The sequence below is a fragment of the Cavia porcellus genome, unplaced genomic scaffold (genome assembly GCF_034190915.1).
Source record: "Cavia porcellus strain 051 isolate PalLab524CR breed Dunkin Hartley unplaced genomic scaffold, mCavPor4.1 scaffold_16, whole genome shotgun sequence".
Classification (NCBI taxonomy): Eukaryota; Metazoa; Chordata; class Mammalia; order Rodentia; family Caviidae; genus Cavia; species Cavia porcellus.
Window position 1 is genome coordinate 2,373,524 of NW_026947499.1, and position 17,790 is coordinate 2,391,313.

The window sequence follows — 17,790 nt, forward strand, 5'->3', positions numbered from 1 at the left end:
GGGCACAGGGTTTTCAACTAGTAGGTGAAATCCGAGCCCCTGAGCGGCCAGTAAGATGTGCAGGCAGATCAGAGAGAAAGCTTTCTCTGTGATCACAGCAGCATGCACTGGAGCCAATGACTCAGCCCAGAGTCAGAAAGGGCTGCCAAGATTCCTCGGTGACAAGGCTGTGAGTCCCCGGGACCTCCAGTTGTCTCCCAACAAGATAATCCCGAGTCATCGCTGAATTATGAAGGAACAGAGGGGTTTCCGTGGGGGTAACTTGGTGGGCAGCACTTTACCCCAGGGGCCAGACGCTGCCAGCAATGGGAGGAATAAACCTCTCAGAGGGGATGCGTAAGAAATGTCCTCTTTATCTAAAGGACATTTTAGGACAAGTGGCAAAATTTGCAGTTCTCCAAAATAGTTAATAATATTGTATCAATGTTAATGTCCTCCCTTGATGACTATGCTATAATTATATAAAAGGCTATCATTATGTTTAAGCAATGCACTCTGAAATATTTAGTGAAAAAGTGACATATCTGTACTTACCCTGAAACAGCTCAGGGGAAGAGGAGAGAGAGACAGAGACAGAGATAGAGACAGAGACAGAGAGACAGGGGGCAGGGGGAGACCCAAATTGAAGCAAGCAGGATAAAATTTTAACATTTCAGGAATCAGGAAAAGTGTATGACATTATTTTTCTACTATTCTTTTCTCTAAATCTCAGATTATCCATAAAATGTTTAATGAAATAAGTAAAGAGCAAGGTATCTCGGTCATTTTGGTCTTTTAAGCCCTTATCTTTTGCTTACAGAGAGTGCAGTCTATTTATGTATTCATATTAGGGAAGACAACACTGAGAGAAATGGTTCCCTACATTACTCAGAAATCATGAATCAGCGCGCTGCCCCGTAATTATTCCCAGGCTCTTAGATGATCTTTGGTGATGGTGACCGCGCGGCAGACAGTGAGGCTGAGTCATGATCACCACCCTCTTTCCTCACAGCTTAGGCAAAGAGCTCCTCACCAACCCTTACAGATGAATGAGTAAGGCCCCATAAACTGCCACCCTCCTTCGGTGGCATGTGGTTCTCTTCCAGGCCTCTGGGTCCTCTGGACACCCTTGGGACCCAGCTCGTAGAGGCAGGCGTGGTGGCACCTCAGCCCTGTGCCTCCGGCCTTCCTGATCTATCCAGACCAGACGCAGCCACTGGGCGCTCGCGGGGCCCAGCCGGCCTGCAGATGGTCTTGGTTTTAAAGATCTGTACGAATGAAAACCCACTTTGTTAATACCGGGAAGTCTCTGGGGTTCCAGTTTGTCCTTAACCATGGCAGGAAGCTTTACCCACAGCTGGCACCAGCGAGAGAGGATGGGAGGATTCCTGGGCCACCGGTGCTTGGACTCTGAGCCCCTGCTGTGCAGTGAAATCACCTGCTTGGCCTTCATGGGGTCCCCCGAGTGTGAGGCTCTGGACTTGGGTCATCAGTAATCGGTGTCTGCTGAGGGGCTCACCTGGTGGCTCTCAGCGACCTCCAGGGATTCCTGACTGTCCCGCCCTCAGCAGGAGCAGCAAGCCAGCGGGCTGCCTGCCTGCCTGATTCTCTCCTCCTAAGCCCCCCGGAGGCCCTAGTTTGTGGTGCTAAGGGTCAGCTTCACGCAAGAACTTGAAGGGTCCATCTCTTCACTGTGCAGGCCCAGGCGGGCCCAGCTCCTCGTCCTGGCATTCCCGACTCTGTACTCTGCTCCTGGATTGAGAGGCAGGCACCGCCCTCCCGGCTCCCTTCTCTCCAGCCTGGCCTTTGGTCCCTATCAGACTGTAGAGCATCCCATTCACATCTTGCTTAGCCACTGGAAGCGGCTCTAATCCTTTCCTGGCAGAGACATTGGCGAGGACATCAAAGCTGCCTCTGGTGCCGTAGCCAAGTGGACTTGGGTTGTCAAGATGGCTTTTCAGAGAAGTGGCATTTGTGCCTGCTCCTCGTCCCGGGCCACGTTCCGAGGTCACCAGCAGGGGCAGCTTCGCCCCTCTTGCCTTGGGCTCGGCCTCCGAATCAGCTTTAAGCACCCAGGAGGCACCACCCAGGTGCTGCCTTCCGGAAAATGTTCCGATTTCTGTCCTTTAAGAAGCCGTTAACTGTTTAAACAACTTGTATTTTGCAAAAAATCAGCAGGATAATTGCTACAACCAGTTGCTTTGCTGTGAAGTATTCATCATGTTTCCAGAAGCCCTGAGAACTCGAATGCAGAGGCCAGAGACCCCCTGGCAGGGTCCTGCAGACAGAGTGGACCTCAGACTCAGGACTCCGTCTCTCGGGGAAACATCTCCAACAAGTTTCTCATGCTTTTCTCTTCTTACACATGAGGTCTTTGTTCTATCATTTTCTAATTCACCGGAAGAAAAACCCCAACACAGGAACGGATTGCTTTGCAGCAAATGGCCAGCAGCCTCCGAGGACAAAGGGGGCCAGGGCTCGCTGCCAGAGCCCTCCCGGAGCCTTCCTGCAGTGTGGGGGCAGTTCCTGCTTGTCTCTTGCATGGAGAAAGTACGTGGTGCTGGTACCTTCTTGCTAGGCTGAGTTCGGAGTCACTCCAGCTCACTGTCAAGGAAGGAAGGGGGTCCCCTGCAGGGGCTGGGGCGTGCAGTTGTGTTGTGAAGGGGTCTGGCTTGCCCTGCCCACAAGCCAGGTGTCCTTGGGGGTGTTCCCACTTTCTGGGAGGGTTCAGCTTCCACAGAGAGATGGGTACACAGGTGGTAGCTCGCTACCTCTGTTACCCCTCGGTCTGTCTCTCCTTCTTTGCTTGAGATGCTGGTCCTCCTTCCGGGAGGCGGAGCTTATCAGACTGTTCAGGGAATGCCAGCAGGCCATGGGGTGTGCTTTGAATGACAGATCGTGGCAGACATCAGGGTGCTTCTATGCTGTCATCTGCATGCTTTGCTTTGGGGCTCCCCATGCCTCCCCAGAGCCTGTTGCAGGATGAGAAACAAGTGTGGGGGGCAGCACAGGGTCCCCACAGAAGCCACACCAGTTGGTCCACAGCTCACCCCCAAGCCAGGCCAAGAAATGTCACCGCAGATCTACAAGGCATCACCCACGATCTCAGCCTCCAGCCTCTGGGATGTTCTGTGTGGGGCTGGCTGTGACAAAGGGCCAGCTGTCCTGGGCCTGACAGTGCATGCTGTGGACAAGGAGCATCCGCTCTGCCCTTCTCTGCAGAGGAAAGCAGGAGAGTGGTGAGCGGACCCCTTCTTATGGGTGTGAGTGCAGGGACGGAGCAGGGAAGTGAGTTTCCTAAGGCCTCTGACTGTGAGCAGCAGAGCTGTCCAAGCCCTGGACAATGCCCTCTTCTTCTGCCTAATGCCCTTCTGTGTGGAGCTTTCTCAGGAGCCCCACATCCCCACACCAGGTAAAGTGTCCTCCTCACCCCAAGTCACTCCATGAGCCTTGTTTATTTTCTTCCAAAATATCTTTGCACACAGTCGAGTCTTATATTTCTGCCTGCATATTTAGTCACTTGCTACAGTGAAATACGAAGCCTCCCCTCAGAGGCTGATCCCCACGGCAGCCGTATCCAGAGCTGGGTGATTGGATCATGGGGGCTCAATCTTACCTAAGGATGAATCTGTTGATGAGGTCAATAGATTGATGGGCTTATTGGGAGGTGAGAGAAACAGGAGGTGGGTCTAGTTGAAGGGGGTGGGTCAGGGGACCTTGGGGACTACGTCTAATCCCTGGCCTCTTCCTCTCTCTCTCTGATGCTCTCTGTCTCTGTTTCCTGGCTGCCACGAGGTGAGAGGTACCCCCACCAGGCCCTTTCACCATGCTTCTGCCTTGGCGCTGGCTAACCATGGACCGAAACTTCCTAAGCCATAAACCAGAAGAATCTTTCCTCCTTTAATGTTTTTCCAGGTATTTTGTCACAGCAATGGAAAGCCGACTGCTACAGGCTGCTGAATCCTTTGCTGGACCGGTGGATGCCTGTGAGCAGGGCCAGATGTTTGTTCACTGTGGAAGCCTCCTGTAGGGCCTGCTGGGTGCATGGTGAGCGCCCATCAGGTTTGAGAAGCACACAGAAATGGCCAATGGAGCAAACACGAAGCCAGAAAGGGGATGGAGAAGCCCGCTCCTCAGACAGCAGGAGACTGCAGATGCCACTGCCTGAGGACAGAGTGCACCTTGTGATCCACGTGTCCACCAAGGTGGGGTCTCTGCGGCCTCAGCTCTCCCAGGAAACCTCGACTTCTCATAGGTATCTCCACCGGGTCCTTGTTTTCCACAACACTAGAGATCGACACCAGGGCCTCCACACTGAGCCATGGCCCACCCCTTTTAATTCTTTATTCTGAGACGAAGCCCTGCTGCATACTAAATTGCCCGGGCTGGGGCTGCACTTGCAGCCCCCTGCCTCAGCCTCACACCGTGCCTCCCCATCTCGCCTGGCTGCAGGAGCTCTCTTTGCCTCACGGTTGCCTCCCGTGAGAGTTTGTCACCACCCAGAAGTAATCTAAATGATGACTGCCATGCAGAGGAGCGATTGCTTCTACCTCAGAAATAAGTCGTGCTCAAGGCGGGGCCCTGGGCTGCTGAGAACAGGCGGGGCGTTTGTGGGGAATTCACATGTGATTGCTCCATACTTGGTGCTTGTGCCACCAGCGGGGGTTGCTGCCCCTACACCCCATTGCCTTTGTAAAGAAAACGAGATCCCTGCCCCACACCGCTGCTCGCCCAGAAGCCCGACCCTCGGTTTGCCGCTTGTGAAGTAGAGAAACCCAGGACGCCAGAATGGGGATTTCTCTTGAGAGCCTGAAGAATTCAAACAGAATCAGAAAGGAAATACTTTCCTTACTGGGTCCGGGTCCCTCCAACAACCCGCCAGCCAGACGATCCTGTGAGTCGCCCCCCAGCTGTAGGGGCCTTGCACGGGCTCAGCCCCCACACCCTTCCAAGCCTTGTCTGTCACCTAAATGCCCAGTCACGCTTTGGGCAGCCTGGATCCTGCAGGTTAAGAACCCAGAGGTGGACACTGGTCTTTGTTGGGTGCTTTCTCTAGAGGTGCTATCTGCTGAGGGCAAAAAACCAGCCCCGGGCTGCCAGGACATGGGAGGACAAATGGCCTTCCCTCCCCTGGCTCAGCTGCTCACACAGAGTCCCTGGAAAGACAGGGTGACTGTGTGATTCCTGGGAGAAGCCCATGTGGGCCCCCTGGGCCATGCAGACAGCCCCGGGAGAGGACAGCTGCCCCTCCGTCTGGCCTTGCAGTGACAGCATGTTTTCTTGCTGTCCCCTCCCTGTTTACCCATTTCCTTATCTGGGCTCGCCTGTCAGTGCCAGGGATATTGTGTCCTCTGCCGGCTGCTCATCAGAGAGCCCCGCTGCCAACCAAGGAAATTGAGTTTTTGAGATTCTGAGATAGTGGACATAGGAGATGGCCATGTCACTTAGCGCCCAGACAGAGTAACACTGGGCAAGTGACCCTGTCACCAGCACAGTGCACTGCCTGCACCGTGGGCTCCTCCTCTGCAGGCTGACCAGGGCAGGGGCTCTCCAGGGGACATCTCTGGGAAGGGCCTGACATGGGAGGGAACAGGTTCCAGATGCCAGAATGCCAAATGCATGGGCAGTGATGGGCAGAAGGGACACTGAGGACCTAAGTTGGGCTGGGCAGGTGGGATGGGACCAGAATTTGCTCTGAACTGGTGAGTGGCGGGGTCTGTTGGAGCTGTTAAAGCTGAATCCACGTGCAGGGCTGTGGCTGGCCGGGCATGGCTGAACTGAGAAGGAGGAGAGGCCTCTGGGGGCAAGACAGGCCACAGCTGAGGCCATCTGGAGACGTTCTGGGTAGTTTTCCTTAATCAACATCGGCTGTTGCTCTGACAGGTCCTTGAACCCCGCCCGAGGTCCTGCTCAGGTTTCCTCCACTGTCCACTCACTCCTTGTTCTGATTAATCCTGGCTGGCCTACGGCACTGGTCAGTGTATTTATGGTGCTATATTTTTAATTTATTTTATACTCTTGCCACTTCTAAAAGTGTTCACTGAAAAATGCTACCAGGAATCTTGCAGAGTGGCCTGGAACAGTCCCTGGACCACATCAAGAAGCCAAGTCCAGTGATCCATGTGCATATCTCAGGCACGTGTGTGTCCATGACACTCCAGCCACGAAGGCATTGCCTAGCACCGAGATTCTCAGAATGGGCCAAGCCACAAAGTGACAAACGCCTGCTAGGTCCTGCTTTCCTCCTCACCTGGATAAGACCAAAAGCAAAATCCCCCAGCTCAAAACAACTGTGCCAGTGGAATTCCAGGAGGGCGGGAAGCCATCGATTCTCAGCGAAGAGCTGTGTGTGATCTCCAGGGGACGCTGGGCGATGTCTGGAGACACTTGCGATTGTCACAGCTGGAGGAGGGTGACATCAGGTGAGTGGGAGCCCAGGACACCTTGAGCAGCCCCACCATGGAGAATTACCTGGGCTCTGGCATCCATTGCACTGAGATCGAGAAATCCTGTCCTAAGAAAGCTCTCAGTGGCTGCTGGTGATCGCACAGTTGGGAAGGGACGGGGGAGGATTTTAGCCCTAGCCTTCTCCAGGCCAGGAAGGAGAAAGGCATCACAGTGAATGCTCCTGGAGGCAGACAGAATCTACTGCAAGTCAACAAACAAACAAAGTGACAGCAAAGTCCCCGGAGAGACGCACAGCTGGGAGACACCATCCTTCTCCTCAGTGTCTTAATAACACTGATCAGTTGTAACAGAACGATCTGAAAGCCCAAAAAACTAGTGGGGAAAGCTGAGGGAGGTCGGTGTGTGAGGACGAGTCTGATACCAGGGCAGTGGCCCCCATGACGTCTGTGCCAGGCACGCTCGGCTCAGACGTCCCCTTGCTCCCTGCCCACACAGTGTCAGCCACCTGTGACCTCAGCTGCTGTCACCACTCGCCCCAGAGGAACCCAGGTGGGTTCACTTTCCAGGTGGCCGCAGCTGCTTGAAACACAAACCAGCCAGAATCTCTCCCTCCCCAGCTCTGCGATTTATTAACATTCCTGAGGCACAGCATGTCTGTCTGCTAAATATGGCTCATTGCTTCCTTTTTCTTGAAACAAAAGGCACCTTGATAAATGGATTATTTGATTTCAATGCCTCTTACGAACAAGCCCTAAGTATCCTTTGCTGAAATTACAGAGCGTGGGCTGTGATTTTGGAATAGAGAACCTCCCTTTTAAAGAGCAGGTACTCGGATTCCATCTGGGCCTGGGAGGCGTCCTCCTCTTCTTGGGGACAGGGGTGATCGCTCTGGGGCTGCTCTAGCTAGCCCCTGTGCAGAGCATAGAGCCTGCCCACCCAAGACAGAAGCTCTCAGACCTCAGGAATTGTGGGCTGGCCAGCCTGGGGGTGGTTCCTGAGTGGACACAGTGGAGGTGTCCACCAGGCCGGCTGTGCATTGGAATGGGAGTTTGGAGACATAGCCTTGGTATTTCCTCAAGTTCAGCCGTGCCAAAGCCCTCCACTAGGGCCACCAATCTGTCCATCTCTTCCCACCTGACCTCAGGTCCTGGAGGGGGTCCTGGCTGGCTCAGGTCAGCTGTTCTTTTTGGGACAGACCTGCTCTGAGAGATGAGTATCCATCCCAAGACCCTTTGCCTGCTCCCATGGGCAGAACCTGCTTTGCCACATGGCTTGTATCTTCACAGGCCATGGCAGTAGGGACCCAGGTAGTACAGGAAAGTGACGTGATCCAATCTGCTGCAGGTGGCATTTGGGATATGCATGGGACAGTTTCTGGCTATCAGCTTTCTACCACTGTGATAAATTACCTGAGCTGGATTAGTTTAAAAGAGGGAAGGGTCCTGTTGGCTCAGGGCTGTGGAGGGTTCATTCCAGGCTCATGTGGCTTTACTGGCACTGTTCCTGTGATGGGTAGCACAGTATGGTGGAGCATGTGGCAGGACTGGCCTGTCCACTTCAGGGCATCCAGGACGCAGAGAGAGAGAGGGAGAGAGGGGAGGGGGCCAGGGTCCCCTATGTGCTCCAGGGATGTGACCTCATGGCCTAACTCCCATCCCATCCATAAAAGTGACACTGCTTTCCAATGGAACCAAAGGCTGGAGACAAGGCTTTGGCACATTAGCCCTTGGAGGACACTTAGGATCCATGCTACAGCCTGCGGTGGCTGGAGGGAAGGCTTCTAGGGCTCAGAGGGCAGGCCAGCTGCTCTGGGTTCTCTGCAAGGCACGAGGCCTACTTATAAGCAAGGGACCGCCTGGCGCCTGCGGGGCATGGCCCACTAGACCACCACGAAGATGAGAGGCTTATTTACAATGACACAAAAGCAAAAACCGACCTCAGATGCCCACTTACGTGTACACACACACACACACACACACACACACACACACGGGGGAGGGGCAGGGCTTTGATGGATTCCACGCTTTCTGGTGTTGCCCCTACTGGGTGAAGACTGTAGCTGGATGGAATTGTCATCCAAAGTTTCACTGCTGTTGGAAAATTACACCTACAGCACCAGGCTGCTTGTGAACCCCACACTGCCCACACAGGCCCCCTCAGGCTCCGTTCATGGCCGACCCACCCATGAGGACCCTGAAACACAGCGCAAAACATCTGACCACTCTTCGGCCTCCCAGATAAACACGAATGCTGTCTCCCCGCGAAAGCTTTGGTGTTATTGTTCCTTTCCAGGCTGCAGCAGCACCCTGATGTGTCTTTAATCACACATTAGGCAGCTGTAGGATTCTGAGTTCCATTTCACGGTCTGTAAAGGTGAGGGCTGACAGCCAGCAGTGTGGTCTAAGATTGGCAAACCTTTCCTTAAAGAGCCAGAGTCACTGTTTTCAGCTTTTGAAGAAAAGGAGACACAGCTCAAACTTACACAGGCCCTTCTATAACCATTCACAAACGCGAAAGTCTTTCTCAGGGCTGGATTTGACCTGCAGGCCTTGCAGTGCTGAGCCCTGATCTGAGTTCACCAGGAGCCCCGAACCTGCCAGGTGTGGATGGTTCTGTCTCACACAGGTTTTGCACAATGACTTTCAGATAGCAGCAGTTTTGCTGCTCAGGGACACGGGCAATGTCCGGTGTCACCATGGTTGGGAGGGTGGCCCTCTCCTAATACCCCCTGCCCCACCCCCAGCATAGCTCCACGATGCAGAGCCATCTGCCCCAGGACAGTGTGCCGGCCTGGGAATCCTGCTGCAGGCCCACGTGGCTCGAGGCTCCTGGGGAGAGGTTTGCTAGACCACCAGGAAGGAAGTGCTCTCACTGTCACAGGAGGCACGGATGGGACATCTTTCTTCCTAGAGGCGACTGGAGGACCAGGCCACCACCTGACACCATCACCACCTTGAAACTGCAAGTGACAGCCTTCGATCAGCAAGTTCATTGAAGGAATAGAGGACTCTGAGCCTTTTTAAAATTTATGCTTCTATTAATTTTGAATGATACATAAGACGCAAAAGCTGTACCAGTGTATGAGGTGCCAGTCTGAGTCATGTATACCTTGCATAATGCTTAAATCAGGTCAACCCTATCTATGCCCCTAAACATTCCCATTTCTTTGTAGTGAAAACTTGCAAGGTCCTCCCTTCCCGCTTTTTGAAGTAGACAGGGCACTATTGTTGCCTGCAGCCTCTGTGCTGCCACAGCCCTTTCCTCCCGTCTAAGGCGACTTGGTGGACCCAGGGGGTCGCTGGACCCCACTGTGTGGCCCACTGGACATCTGCCCCTGGAAGGGTGTCTTAATCTCAACCAAAAGCAGCCATAAGGTGCAATATGGCTCTGTCCAGACTGAGACGATTTGGTTTCATAAGTTAAGACGGGGTCAGCAGCCTCTTTCTGAAAATGCCCAGGGTGGAAATATTTGAGGCCCTGTCACCAGCCAGAGGGCAGCGAGAGACACACGTAGGGACACACAGCTGGGCCCGAGCTCCAGGAACTGGGCATCATTTTCATGTCATAAACATTATTGCATTAAAACGTTTTGCCAACCATTAAAGAACATTTTCTCCCATTTGGGCCATCAGAACAGCGGGCACTTGGATCGAGCCCTCCGTCCACTGAGCCCTGGGAGGGCAGGGGCCCCTGTGGGTCGTGTCTCAAGCACAAGTGCCTCCCGAGGTGTCAGCCTCAGGGCTCCCTGCGATCTGAGCTATGTCCGAGGCTTCCACAGTGAGAACGTGGCTTGTACTCCACCTCCCCTACAGTATGGAATTGGAAGCCCAGTACAAAGTCAGGAGGGGCTCAGAGATACGTCAGGCAAGCATTGGCAGGGGTAAGAGCTGCCTGGGCTGTGCAGCCACGTACGGCAGGGGCGTTTGGCTCGGTCTGTTCAAAGCGAGGCATTGTGGCTGCAGATGCGGCTCCATTGACGATGGAACCTTCCATTAATCCCGAGAGCCCACATTATCTCGATTCATGTAAATAAAAAGGAGCAGCATCCCACTCTGTAGGATGGTCTTTTCCTCAAAAATATGGAGCTTGTTTTTAATATAGTGCTCAGATTTCCTCACCCAGTAATTACAGATAATTTCTTTAAAAGTCTGTATTCCACTGCTAGATCCGTGCCCCCATGTGAGTCTCCTTTTCTTGCTAGTTAACATCTGTAGCTTTGTTTGGTTGTATTAACAAATCTTGGGGTACAAATTGGAAAATGCTTTCCTGATGGTTGAGTAAACAAAAACCGAAAAGAATACAGCAGAAGCTGAAAGCGATTTTCTCTTTCACCATGTGGGATTTTTCCTTTTCCTCCAGTGAAAAAGACATTAAGACTGAATTTTCCAAGAGGGATCAGAGAATTACAGGGGAGAATGCTGAAAAGTCTCGGGGAGACCTTCCCTTCAGTTGGACGTGAACCCTGACCCTGGTGAAGCTGGGCTGCTCAAGGCTGGGGACCAGGAGGGTCACACGTCACAGATAGAGTCCTTTACATGCCCAGCAGCCACCAGGGGTGGCGGGTGCTTCCCCTTCTCCATGCTACCCTAAGGGGATGAGGCCAGCAATTCCGGACTTCCCCAAGGCCACCCAGCCAGATCCCTGCACTCAGGCTTGGGGCTCAGGACCGTGGTGTACACTCTGTCCTAAGGTCACATCTAGCTTCCAGCTGTATTTTTCTGTGGAGACAGAAAACCCATGCCTAGTCAACATGACAGTAAGATTACCATTACCAGCCAGGCCCAGTGGCACAGGTCTACAATTTCAACCTCTTGGGAGGGTCACAAGTTTGAGCCCAGTCTGGGCGACTTAGTGAGACCCTGTCTCAAACATAGAGCAGACAAAGGCTGAGGATGTAGCTCTGCATTTAAAGGCCCTGGGCTCAATTCTTTAGCACTGCCCACGAAAAAAGAAAGAAATAAGAGAAGCACCATGTCTACCTAGCGCTGGAGATGGAGCCCGTGGGTCTGGCCGCACCAGAAGCAGGAGGGTCATAGAGCTTTGCCTGACTTATGCCAGTCTGGGATGCCTTCTCGTACTTTTAAGCTAAGTGATAATCAACATCCTGGTTTTACAAATGAGCCCACTGGGCTTATGACTGCCCTTCTTTACTAATGTGGGAGCCAGGCACCCATCTGGGAAAAGCTTGACTGGGGACGGATAGAGTAGGCTCCAATCGAAGTCCACAAGCGAGGGTGTCTCCCTGGGCCATGCGGCCTGGCATCTGCAGGGAAGGCAGAGGACACACTGTGCTCGTGGAGTTGCAGGATGCTGGTGGAAGAGAGGAGGCCAGCGCGCCTGGGGAGCGAGGTGGTGGGTACGTGGATACTGTCCTACCAAGGGGATGGTGCTTGGAGATGGAGGGCAGCCAGCACCATGGGGACCAGTACCTTGTGAGAGGTGCCTGTGGCTGGTGTGATGCTACGTGGAGCAAGGGACCCTCTTGGGTGGGCAGGGGAAGCACCCTGTTCCAAATCACTCAGCCACAGTGACAAGGACTAGTGCTCCGATTAGCTGTTGAAGCACTGTTGAAGTACTGTTCTGATTGGTTAGGCCTGTTAGACCAATGCCCTGATTGGTGGGAAATAAGGGAGAGGTACTCTGATTGGCCAAGCCTGTGCAACATTCTGACAGGGCAGGAAGCTGGCACTGGTCCCCAAGCGAGGGCCGCAGAGAGCATCAGCAAAGTCAGAGCAGCAGCTGGTGTCCCCACCCTTTTCCCCACTTGTCATGGGACATGATGTTGTCTACATGGACAACATGGATGTTGTCTACATGGGCTAAGACCTTGGGATTGTGCTCTGTGCCCAGCGCAGTGGGCTTGACTGAGCTGTCCTTAGCGGGAGGCAGTGGAGATGTGGGTTGGGTTCAGGGCAGCCCAGGAGGGTGAAAAGCCACGACAGAGTGGGGACAGAGGTGGCTCTGCACGGGCCACTGGGTTCCAGCGCAGCCCTGCAAGCCCATCCGTGTCCCAGCATGCTCCTGCGACCGGTGCTCTGGCTGACCATGCATCCTTCTGGAGCCATTTGGAGGGCCCAGCAGCTCACTAAGGAAGAGTGCCCAGTATTCCTGGCACCTGGTGACTTCTCCATCTATTATGACACAGCAGTTGGAAAGAAAAATCCTAAGAATTAGCACGGGAAACTCTCAAAGGCAGGCTGGGCGAAAATCAAGCTGCAGAGGTCCCTTACATCAAAACAGACAACTGGAAGTGTTTGCGAGGATTAGGAGGTAGCATTTTATTTTCCCAGATTATTTTTCCCCCACTGAGCTTTAGAGAAGCATCATTCAGGATTTAATTCAAAGGCTTCATGAAATCATTAAGGATGCAGACCTCACACACCTTTCTGTTCCACAGTCTCTCATAAAGAACTTCGGACTCATGACTGCAGCAAGGCTGCTACCTATCTGGCCACCACATCTGAGTTCCAAGGAGGAAAACATCAAGGGTGAAATGTTGACAGAAGGTCAGTATATACTTAATAGCCAGAAAACTGTCCCTGTCAGCTTCAGCTTATGGCTCGTAATTACTTAACCATGGGAGACTCCGGGAAGCTGATTATTTTAACTGCATGCACTGGTACCTCCAACAAATTCAGTATTTTATACATGACTGGGGAGAGGAGATAATCACGTGAGCGATTAGCGTTACCACACAAGGAGTGTATCATTCATTCTACAATAATGTTAAAAACTACAGCAATGTGAATATTTAAAAATGTTGATAAAGTTAACATCACTAAGGTAAAATGTCAAAAACCTGGAACACAGTACTGGTTGTCCGTATGTGTGTATTTCTGTTTGTTGTGTATCGACAAGCAAATGCAGTGTCAGCGCTAACATCACACTTCCAAAAGAGGTTACCGCAGAGGAGCAGAGGAATGAGCCCTTTGAGGTGGTCCCCCCGTCCTAGCCTCACTGGATCTTTTGCTCTGTCTCATAAATAAGAGCGAGCATACACACATGTGGGCTGTGCGGTGCTATTTGAAGGGATTTTCCCTGGCGCCAGCCTTCGATGGCTTCTGCTTGGCTAAGACAGTGAAGCAGATGCACCAAACGCTGTTCCAGCAGGTGCACCCTTAAAAGGTACCGTGGCAGATCCCCCTCCCTTCTTGTAAGTTTTTCCCTATATCTATCTGGCTTCCAAGGAGAGGGGAGGCCATGAGTTTTGTTTCCAAGTCAGAGCATGATGTCCCTTGGCTTTGTCCTGGGAGCAGAGCGGATCAGTGATGCTAGGCTGGAGCAAGCCCGGCTCTCCTTCAGCAGAACGCAGGTTATGGGTCAGATGGGTCAGAGCGTGGTGCAAGGGTCCAGCTCATCTTGTCTCTCTGACTTCTGCTTACCTTTCCCCCAGTCATTGTCTCATTTGTGTCATTAAAAGTACATTCCACAGATCTTCAGTTTACCCACTCCAGTGCCCAGCCTGTTGGTGGTAGCTCCAACCTCATAACCAGGTTCATGTGTGAACAGTGTTTTGGGCCTGGCCAATCAGAGTGCTCTCCCTTAGGTATGGCCAATCAGAATGTGGCTCCCACAGGTTTGGCCAATTGGAATGCAGCTCCCACAGGCCTAACCAATCAGAACACTACTACCACAGGCTGGCGAATCAGAGCATGGTTCTCACAGATCCTTTCCATGTAGGGAACTGCAGGACAGCTCCTAAAGTGCCTGCTGTGTGTACTGGAGATCCATGACAGCAAAACTGAGTTCCAAAGTTCTCAGAGCTCATGGTCTGGGGAGAAACTAGAATGCCAAGGTGCAATGGCGGGGTGTGAGTGTGGAAGAGAAGCACGGTGGATGTGGTAGATAGCTGGGCCCCGCCCCAGCTATCCAGTCCCCCCATCACCCCCAGGCTCCTTCTCCATTCATGCTGCCATTTTCTTGGCTCTCCACCCTTCCTACCTCTGTTCTAAGCTGGCTGGTCTGCTCAGCATGCAGGGGGTCTGGGGAACCATGGAGGAGAGAATTTATCTTTCCCTTCTGCAGTGCCCAGGCCAGTGAGTGGAACTGGATGGCTGGGTAGATGGATGGATGGGTGGGTGGATGGATGGGTATGTGAGTGGACAGGGGCATGAGTGGGTGGTTAGGTGAATAGATGGATAGACAAATGGACGATGGTTACACAGATGGATGGATGGACAGATGAATAGATGGATAGATGGTTGAATGGATGGCTGAATGTGTGGATGAGTGGATGGATGGGTGGATGGATGGATACAAGGATGTATGGATGGCTGAGTAGATGGGTGTATGGATGAATGAACAGATGGTTAGATAGATGGATAAATGGAGAGATGAATGAATGTGTGGATGGGTGAGTGGATGGATGGAATGAGGGGTTGGGTGAGAGGGTGGGAAGATGAATTGGATAGATGGATGGATGGATGTGTGGATGGGTGGATGGATGTATGGATAGGGGATGGATGGATGGGCGGGTGGATGGATGGATGGATGAGTGGTTGGGTGAATTGGTGGATAAATGGTTGGGTGGCTGGACTCCAGATCAGCATGGTGCCAGGTGCAGGGACCAACTCAGCCCGTGGATGCAATCACAGGCCAGTGAGCAAGGCCAGGAGGGGCTGAGGGGAAGGAGGGTGGTAGCTGCCATTTCTACCACTCAGAGATAGTGCATGGAAGTCTAGGCTCTTGGTTTCTTTGAAAAACACAATTTAGAGAAACACTGGGCACCTGGCTGAGGCCAAGGAGGAGCTGACCCCCTGGGTCACTTGGATCCCCCTGGCCACCTCCCACCAGCCCTGCCTTGGCCCCTGAGTGCCCGGGTCAAGCTGAGCTCCTCTACTTTCCAGCACCAGGCCACAGAGCAGATGCTGCACCTGGGATGGGTCCTTGTGGTGGAGGAAGCCAGGACCACTTGGGAACTCCAGGAACTCCAGGCGGGAGCCCAGACACTTCCGAGCTCAGCCACCAGAGGGTGCTCTGGGGTGCAGGTGCCGCTGCCAGGCAGGGACCCCACTTCCACCCTTCACCCTCCAGCCCTCCAGGGACAGCATCCCTCACTGGGCTTCTCCACTCAGTGCCGTCCAAATTAAGTTTGGCTCCTAAGTTTTGAAGATCCTTGGTTGACACCTAATTGCCACATAGTTATAGGTGCAGCATGCAATGATCAAATTAGGGTAATTAGCAACTTTATCACCTCAGCATTTATCTGGGTGGTGAGAGTCTCTACACCTTTCTTTCCTTTAAAAAACAACAGATACCAAAATACTGCTCTGTGTCGTTGCCCCTCCGCACTCCAGAACAGCAGGACCTGTCCCCTGTAACAGTGACACCGTCCCGCTGCTCAGAACAGCAAGTGACCACACAGTGGGCCCCAAACACACCCTGGCGAGCGGCTCCAGCTCAAGACAGCCCCTGCTACAATGAGCTGTGGGGAAATTGGCCCTCAGGGAGGGCTCTGCCGGAAGAAGGTGGAACCCACAGGCCCGGGCTCCTGATCTTGTCTCTTGCCCTTTGCTACCCGGTCTGGGCATGGTGGAGAGGAGAGCAGAGCCCAGAGTGACCAGTCCACCCCACCCCCAGTGATCATTCTCTCATTCATTCAACAAACATGAATCTGAACACCGCCCAGCACACGAGCTCTGCCACCATGCTCACACCCCGAGCTCAGGGGAATGCACAGGCTTGCGTGATGGTGCTGGGAGGGACAGTCCAGCAGGCGTGTCTGGGCCAGTAGACAGTCTGGGGGAGCCCCCTCGAGCACAGTGGAGGTGGCAGGTGTGCAGGAGGGATAGCCTGGACTCAAGTTATCCATTGTGGGCTCCTGAGGTCCCAGGAGTCCGTCACATGCCACCTGGGGGTGGACATTGTCACACAGCACTTGGCAGGGAGACCTCTGCTAGGACCTGGGCCTGCACCTGTCCTCTGAGTGTCTCCCTGGTCTTCAGAGAAGGCTGTGGTGACACTTGGTCATCTGGGAGCTGACAGTGTGGGCTACTCTTGCTCCCTAAGGTTGGTTTGCCCGGTACTTTTGATTGTGTTTTGTGATTGTTTTAAAATAGGAAAACATAGTTGAAATCACTCCTTGGTTTGGCCCTCACCGGTGCTGGCCAGCCTCATGGATGCCTGCAGTCTTCGGGGTTTCCAAGGCAGTCACCTCGATCAGCTACAGAGCTCCCCTCTGTGTAAGAGTGGGAACAATACCCAGCTTTCCGGCAGGAATGCAGGACCTTGAGAGCTGCAGCAAAGCAGGAAGGCTTAAACTTCTCCATGCCCGGGCCCTGGGCTTCTTTGCACAGTAATCGTGTCTTTATGGGAAAGTATTGGCCTGGAAAGGCTCATTCAGACCCTGCCCTGCAAAGCCCAGCTGGGAGGGGAACCGAAATACCCTGGGTGCATGGGGAATTCATTTGAATTTAGGAACGATAAGGTGATTATGATGGTGACACTCTGGCTTTGTGCCGCTAATCTGACCTGCAGGGGTGTGGCCTGGAATGCCAGGACCCCAGGGACTCTCAGCCAGAAGCCAGAGCCCGCGCACCATGGGAAACGGCTCGGGCATCCTGTCCATTCCTGAAGGGGTTTACGCACACTCATTTCAGTCCTAACAAAGGGCACCGCTGGTGCAGAGACTGAAATGCAGCAATCCTGACCTGCTGCTGAGTTTCTGCCATGGAGAAATACACACACACACACACACACACACACACACACACACACGCATGCACGCACACACATGCACACATGCATGTACACACACACAGGCACAGGCGCATGTACAAATGTAATGTTCATGTGCGTGTGCCTTCACACCCAGGTGCACACAGATAAACACACGTGTACACATCGAACACACCAACTCACAAGCAGATGCACACAATATACTCAAATACACACATGCACACATACCCACTGACACAGGCAAACATGTAATACTCGTGCACACATGCACACAGTGTACATGGTAAAAATATGCATACGTGAGACACACAGACACATGGATGTATGCACATGCATACACTGACAAAACCACACACGTGTTTACACAGGGACAAATACAGATACACGGACACACACATCGACGCAAGGACACATATGCAAATGCACATGGGTAGACAGAGGGGAATCTACACTCACCCACGTGTCCCCCTGTACACACACACATACACACACACACAGGTGTAGACACACTGCACACACTGAGAACTTTGGCCAAATGCCTCATTCCTTGTATGTTTTAGGAGAAAATCAAGAAGGCTCTAACTGTTGATTGGTCAGTCGGATGGAGTTAAAACATGACACATTCACACAGACCGGCCAGCGGTGCAGAACGGTGGCAGGCATGGGCACCCTAGCTTTCGGGCGTGGGCACTGCCAGGCTGTCCCTCGAAGGTGTTAACAGGAAGG

The 17,790-nt window shown here is 53.0% G+C and overlaps 1 protein-coding gene across 1 annotated transcript in view; it reads right to left on the reverse strand.

Moving 5' to 3' along the window:
- The window catches only part of Tmem132c (transmembrane protein 132C), a 230,680-nt gene that overhangs the window by 151,352 nt on the left and 61,538 nt on the right, over positions 1-17,790 (reverse strand). The gene's annotated exons all lie outside the window — the stretch shown is intronic.